The sequence below is a fragment of the Delphinapterus leucas genome, chromosome 17, assembly GCF_059928025.1.
Source record: "Delphinapterus leucas isolate spDelLeu-1000000601 "Yukka" chromosome 17, BTC_Dleu_Yukka2, whole genome shotgun sequence".
NCBI lineage: Eukaryota > Metazoa > Chordata > Mammalia > Artiodactyla > Monodontidae > Delphinapterus > Delphinapterus leucas.
Window position 1 is genome coordinate 41821650 of NC_143145.1, and position 7292 is coordinate 41828941.

The window sequence follows — 7292 nt, forward strand, 5'->3', positions numbered from 1 at the left end:
ATTAGGTTCCTCCCTAATGTAAAACTATGTAAAACAACAGCTGGAACATTATAGAAAATCCTGATAATCAGATAACAAAGATCATGTTAATGGAACCAGGAAATTTTTTGAAAAGCAATGAAGAAAGTGGTAAAAGACAAATACTATCCATAAAGATTTCACTGCTCACAAACTCAAAGAGGCTATGACCAAAATAAATAAAAGCATGAATTATATGGATATGAGATGAAAAAATCCTGCTGAGTCCTACGGTTGGTGAGTTTGAGGCTGAACTTGAACTATTAGAAATGTGTTCACCAAATACTGAAATGTAAAAATTCAAGACCACCTTTTCTTTTTTTAAACATCTTTATTGGTGTATAATTGCTTTACAATGGTGTGTTAGTTTCTGCTTTATAACAAAGTGAATCAGTTATACATATACATATGTTCCCGTATCTCTTCCCTCTTGCATCTCCCTCCCTCCCACCCTCCCTATCCCACCCCTCTAGGTGGTCACAAAGCACCGAGCTGATCTCCCTGTGCTATGCGGCTGCTTCCCACTAGCTAGCTATTTTACGTTTGGTAGTGTATATATGTCCATACCTCTCTCTCACTTTGTCCCAGCTTACCCTTCCCCCTCCCCATATCCTCAAGTCCATTCTCTAGTAGGTCTGTGTCTTTATTCCCATCTTGTCCCTAGGTACTTCATGACCATTTTTTTTTTTTAGATTCCATATATATGTGTTAGCATATGGTATTTGTTTTTCTCTTTCTGACTTACTTCACTCTGTATGACAGACTCTAGGTCCATCCACCTCACTACAAATAACTCAATTTCATTTCTTTTTATGGCTGAGTAATATTCCATTGTATATATGTGCCACATCTTCTTTATCCATTCATCTGTTGATGGGCACTTAGGTTGCTTCCATGTCCTGGCTGTTGTAAATAGAGCTGCAATGAACATTGTGGTACATGACTCTTTTTGAATTATGGTTTTCTCAGGGTATATGCCCAGTAGTGGGATTGCTGGGTGTTCTATTTTGAGTTTTTTAAGGAATCTTCATACTGTTCTCCATAGTGCCTGTATCAGTTTACATTCCCACCAACAGTGCACACCCTCTCTAGCATTTATTGTTTCTAGATTTTTTGATAATGGCCATTCTGACCGGTGTGAGGTGATACCACACTGTAGTTTTGATTTGCATTTTTCTAATGATTAGTGATGATGAGCAACCTTTCATGTGTTTGTTGGCAATCTGAATATCTTCTTTGGAGAAATGTCTGTTTATGTCTTCTGCCCATTTTTGGATTGGGGTGTTTGCTTTTTTGATATTGAATTGCATGAGCTGCTTATAAATTTTGGAGATTAATCCTTTGTCAGTTGCTTCATTTGCAAATATTTTCTCCCATTCTGAGGGTTGTCTTTTCGTCTTCCTTATGGTTTCCTTTGCTGTGAAAAAGCTTTTCAGTTTCATTAGGTCCCATTTGTTTATTTTTGTTTTTATTTCCCTTTCTCTAGGAGGTGGGTCAAAAAGGATCTTGCTGTGATTTATGTCATACAGTGTCCTGCCTATGTTTTCTTCTAAGAGTTTGATAGTGTCTGGCCTTACATTTAGGTCTTTAATCCATTTTGAGTTTATTTTTGTGTATGGTGTTAGGGAGTGTTCTAATTTCGTTCTTTTACATGTATCTGTCCAGTTTTCCCAGCACCACTTATTGAAGAGGCTGTCTTTTCTCCACTGCATGTTCATGCCTCCTTTATCAAAGATAAGGTGACCATATGTGTGTGGGTTTATCTCTGGGCTTTCTATCCTGTTCCATTGATCTGTATTTCTGTTTTTGTGCCAGTACCATACTGTCTTGATTACTGTAGCTTTGTAGTATAAAGACCACCTTTTAAAATTTGAGAAACTTAATTTAGGAAAGAGGAGGAAATACTATTTCACAAAGTAAAGATTAGACTGTGGAACTCATTACACCAAGAAAGTGGTAGAAATGGGAAATATAAATTAAGCCCCAAAGGATTTGGAAAATTTCATGAATGACCAAGCCAGAAATAGCTACTAAGGAAACACAGGTTATAACTAAGTTTAGAGATTGCTATCAAGCCTTCCTTCTGTGGGTAGGGGTTCTGAACAGGGTGGAGTTTGGGGTCTGCATAAAGGATTTCCAAGCAGGCTGATGGCCTGAAGACTAGCTACATTCAGAGAGATTAAGTAAATAAATGTATTAAAGATAATGGGCATATATTTCTTACTACTGGAGAAGGTAGATACAAATTTGGAAAGAGGAAAGCTAGAATGAACCCTGTGGTGTTTGATTGGAACTGAAAATAGCAGTATAAATTATTTTTATATAGAGAGATACAGAAATAAATACAAATGTAAATGCATACATATATGTTTAAACACACATATGTTTCCTAGTTCTGTCTTCTGAGAGGGCCTGGGTGCAGTTACATCTCAGTAACAATGAGCACACCTACTGTTCAGGTATGTATTTCTAAATATCACTCTCCACTAGAAAAAATCAGGGCTCCTTGGACAAATGGTTGAGCCTAAGAGCAGGGCAGTGAAAGAACAAAATGAACCTGGAATATCTGTCTTGTGGGGCAAGTAAGGAAGTGCTCAAAGAATGATCAGGGCATGTCAAAAGATGCAGAAGACAGTTTGAAAGGCCTCCCTCTTGTCAAGTCTGGACAATTTGAGAATCAAAATAAATAATGATAGTAATAGATTATGATCCATTGAATAAACTGGAATCCAGAAGTCCACACTTATAAACAAATTTTAAAAATTAATAGGGAGAAAAGAAAGACCTTCCTTACAGTAGAATGTCAACTAATAAAAATAGAAAGAATGATGGAACTTCAAAATCACCATTTGGCAACCACAATAGTAATAATTAAAGCAAGAAATATTCTAAAACTAGTGGGTGAAAGTGGGATGAAGAATGTGTTTTACAGTCTTAAAGTACCTGTCCTCAAAATGTTTATGAATTGCAAAGGGGTAGGGGGAAGGAAATTTACAGTGGAGAAACCTGGCAGACACCATCTTCACCAAATGATCAAGGTTATGCCACCAGTAATAGGGCAAGTCAACGCCATATGCAACGCTTTGGTACAATATAAAGAACACAGACTCACTTCTGTGATATTCCAACCAAAAATACATAATGCTGGGGGACTTCCCTGGTGGTCCACTGGTTAAGAATCTGCCTTCCAACGCAGGGGACGCGGATTCAATCCCTGGTCGGGGAACTAGGATCCCACATGCTGTGCCGCTGGGCAACTGGGCCCGCGCACCACAACTACTGAGTCCGCATGCTCTGGAGCCTGTGCGCCACAACTAGAGAGCCCATGCGCCACAACTGGAAAGAAGCCCATGTGCCGCAGCAAAAGATCCCACGTGCCGCAACAAAGATCTCACGTGCCGCAACTAAGACCCAATGCAGCCAAATAAATAAATCAATAAATAAATATTTGTTAAAAATACATAACCTGGGTCTAGTCATAAGAAAACATTGGACAGACCAAAGTGAGTCTGAGTGATATTTTACAAAATGACTAGCTTATAATCTTGAAAAATATAAAAATCATGAAAGTCATGGAAAGACTGAGGAGTTTTCAGATTGAAGGAGACTAGAGAGACCTGACAACTAAAAGCAATCACAGCTCAGACCTAGATCCTTGTGCTATAGAGAACATTATTGGGACAACTAGCAAAACTTGAATGGGTCTCCAGATGAAGGATGAAGGACATATGGGAATTCTTTGTACTACTTTTGCAACTTTTCTGTAAGTTTAAAATAGTCTCAAAATACTATCTTACTTTGTGAAGTAGTATTTCCTCCTATTTCCTAAATTAAGTTTCTCAAATTTTAAAAGGTGGTCTTGAATTTTTACATTTCAGCATTTGGTCAGAAGATAAATGACAAACTGAGGGTGGGGGAAAAAGAGGAGACTGACATTAGGAAGAAACACAAATGCTCCAAGTACATTACCTGGGATCACCTCTTTGCATCGGAATACTGTGTAAGATGAGCTATGATTCTAAGTCAGTATGGCTGTTGTCCCCGATTTAAAATGGACTATCAATGAAACGCAGGGCTCTAAAATTGCAAGTATCACTCTACCTAGAACCACCTTCAAAAGCTATGGAATTCAGTCAATTCTCTATCATATTATTAAGAGTTATTGCATACAACATCTCCATAATTTAGGACTCAGGACATGAATTTTATGGGATAATAACGAGAGTAATTTTAAAAAGGGAGAGGGCAAGGAAGTGAGTTTTACGTAGTTAAAAGTTTGTGAAAGGGTAGGTATACAGGAGCCAGTTTACGTGCCTCTCCAGATTTGCTCACCCCCACACCCTCCTCCCAGGCCAACAATCATGGCCTCATCTCCTAACACAGCACCAAAGGCTGTCCTCAGCCCTTGAGTCCTCACGCCGGGAGTGAGGACAAAGCTTTAACAAAGCCACCACTGTGCTCTCTGCAGAGGCCTCACAGGGGCTCCAGTGCCCCGATCTAACCAAGGGTCCAAGGCCATGCTGTGAAGCACGGGATCTGCCTAACCTAGCAGCTACCCAAAGAAGACAGGTAACAATCCCTAAGTGCAGTAATATTAACACTTCATGGGTAAACCCTGAATAATGGAAAATGACTCCAGAGGATTCAAGAGTGTGTTGATTGCAAACAGCCTGTCTGGAAGACACAGCCCTCACCTGGTCATGAGGTGCTCTCTCTTATGAAGCCGTCGAGGTAACGCACCATCCAGCATTTGCTTTCCCTTTCTCTGTCTCAATTCCCTTTTTGCCTCAATCTTGCTGCCCTAGGATTGCACCTCCTGATAAATCCTTAGGATATGAACTTCGGCTCGGGCTCCATTTTCTAGGAAACTTGTGTTAAGATAGTATTTCTTTTTTAAGTTAAACAGGTTTCTTCACAGGACTTTTATAAGCCTTTGACATGCTGATGTGCATCGTGAGTCTGCAAGAATGGCATACTGTGTGTTGCAACCAAATTATATTGTAACACAGAACCCGTTTGGGGGAGAACATCTTGCAGTAATAGTGCTCCATGGAGTAAAAATTTGAGGAAAGCCAGGGTTGTAGACTTCCACTATAGAATAACTTATTATTACATGAATTCAAATGGGCTACAAATTTAATCTTGTTTTCCAAAACATAATAATTAATACAAAAGATGTTTAATAATACCATTATTCTTGAACCTAGGTTGTAAAATCAATGATATATCAATATATATATATCAATATATATAAATCAATATAAATCAATATATATATTTATGATTTATATATATTATATATAAATCAATATATATCATTATATCAATGATATAAAATGACCCTTCTCTAGAGGGTCAGAGGATATGAAAATTTTAATTACATAATTATAAACTAAAATGTTTATTAAAATTATAAACATTATTTTTACATTATAAAATTATAACATATAAACTCCTACCATGTGCCAGACAAAAGTCAAAGCCTTCACATACCACTCTGAAGTGGGCATTATTATTATCCCCATTACACAAATGAGGGAACTGAAGCATAGAGAAGTTTGTAACTTGCTCCAAATGCCACAGCCAGGGAGCAGTGAGTCCAGAATTTGAACCCAGAGGCTGCATTCTAACCACTGCATCATCTCTACGTTATGATTAGTTCATACACTGCACTCAGCCCTAACAAGGACACAAGACATAAGTTTTTTGTTTCCACCCAGCTCAATATGGTACAAATAAATCAGGCTTTTGAAATAATCCCAAAGCTTTGGAAGGAGAGTCTTCTTTTGATGCTCCAAATTGTTACTACCCATATCTTTGTCTAGCTGTGCCTTTTTAGCAAACTGGCACCAGAGGGGCAACCCTATTTGGTAGGATTTGCTCTGGTAGCTGGGCCTCTCTAGGTCATCCCCTGCCATGTGGCTTGCTGTAGGCTGAGCCTGTCTCCTACTCAGCTGGGATCTGCTGGTAAACCCCATAAAGTACACGTTCATGTATTTACCAGATGAGCAGGTAAGGGAATGGAGGGAGAAAAAGGGACAGTGAGGAAAAGGACCAGAAATGGAGGGGGTACATTAAATCCAGCAGAAAGTGGAACAAAAATCCTAGGCAGATAAGACTAAAAAGATCAGGATGAGATCAGGAAACTCTCCAAAGGGTTCAGTGTGTGATTTAAGGTAATCAGAGAACAAGCAGGTTTTCTTAGCAGGTAGGACAGAAGAGAAGGAAGTGAGAGTCACTCCCTCAGGAAATCTGATGCTCATGCCCTGCCCTTTAATAGCAAAAAATGTTTTTCCCCCTATAGGAATCCTAAGTACACAGCAAGAGAATAACCAGGGCACAGTGCAAAGAGTCTCAGCCCACCTATTTCTTTCTCTCATTTTTTAGCACTAGCGTGATTTTTTGGTAACGTAAAAATGTTGCGCTGAAGAGGGGTAGGAACTGGAGAAATGACCAAATAGAAAAATCTCCAAAGGACTTGTGGAGAAGGGATCCAAGCCCATCAGGCTCATCACCATTCTGTAATGATAAATCTTGCAGATTTATCATTGATTTACATATATATATGTAAATCTAGCTTACATACATATATATACTATTTCAGAATATGAAAATACTACACTAGCTATAATATAAAGGATAGATGAAAGTAATTTATAATAAAGTAACTTTTGTGTTACTTTATATTTCAATATGTAAATGCTTGTGCAGGACAACATAGCGGAAAACGTAACAGAATAGTCTGATGTACGCATTTGCTCTTTATGAATGTTCGCTTTTGAGAAAAGGTCAGAAGTCATTAGGTATGGGAAAAACAGGAAAATGAAAGAAGGTACTGGTGCATACTAAAATTTATTATAATACACACTTACCCCTAACAACTTCATATCTGGAGGCAATAATAAGGAAAATGGGGGACATTACCTTGAAGATCAAGACATTAGAAAGGTGAGTGAGAAACATGGGGGAGGGGGACAAAGGTGTGCTGCAGGGACATCTTTCATTCTTGGGCTCTGCTCACTACAGGCTAATGGTGCTTCACAGGAATGCCTCCACAGATTTCAAAAATGCCCCCAATGAGAGCAACTGATCCAAAAGTCTTCACCCAGAAAAAGGCTATTCTCTTGAATTTCAGTGTACATCCACTTTGACCACCATGGAAGTTGGGTTCACTGGCAAGATTCTTTCTTTTTTGGAGGGGGCAGGCGGTAAGGTGCTATTTCAACTAAGTCTGTACAACAAATACAAACTGAAAAGCTGAGGCTTATACATTA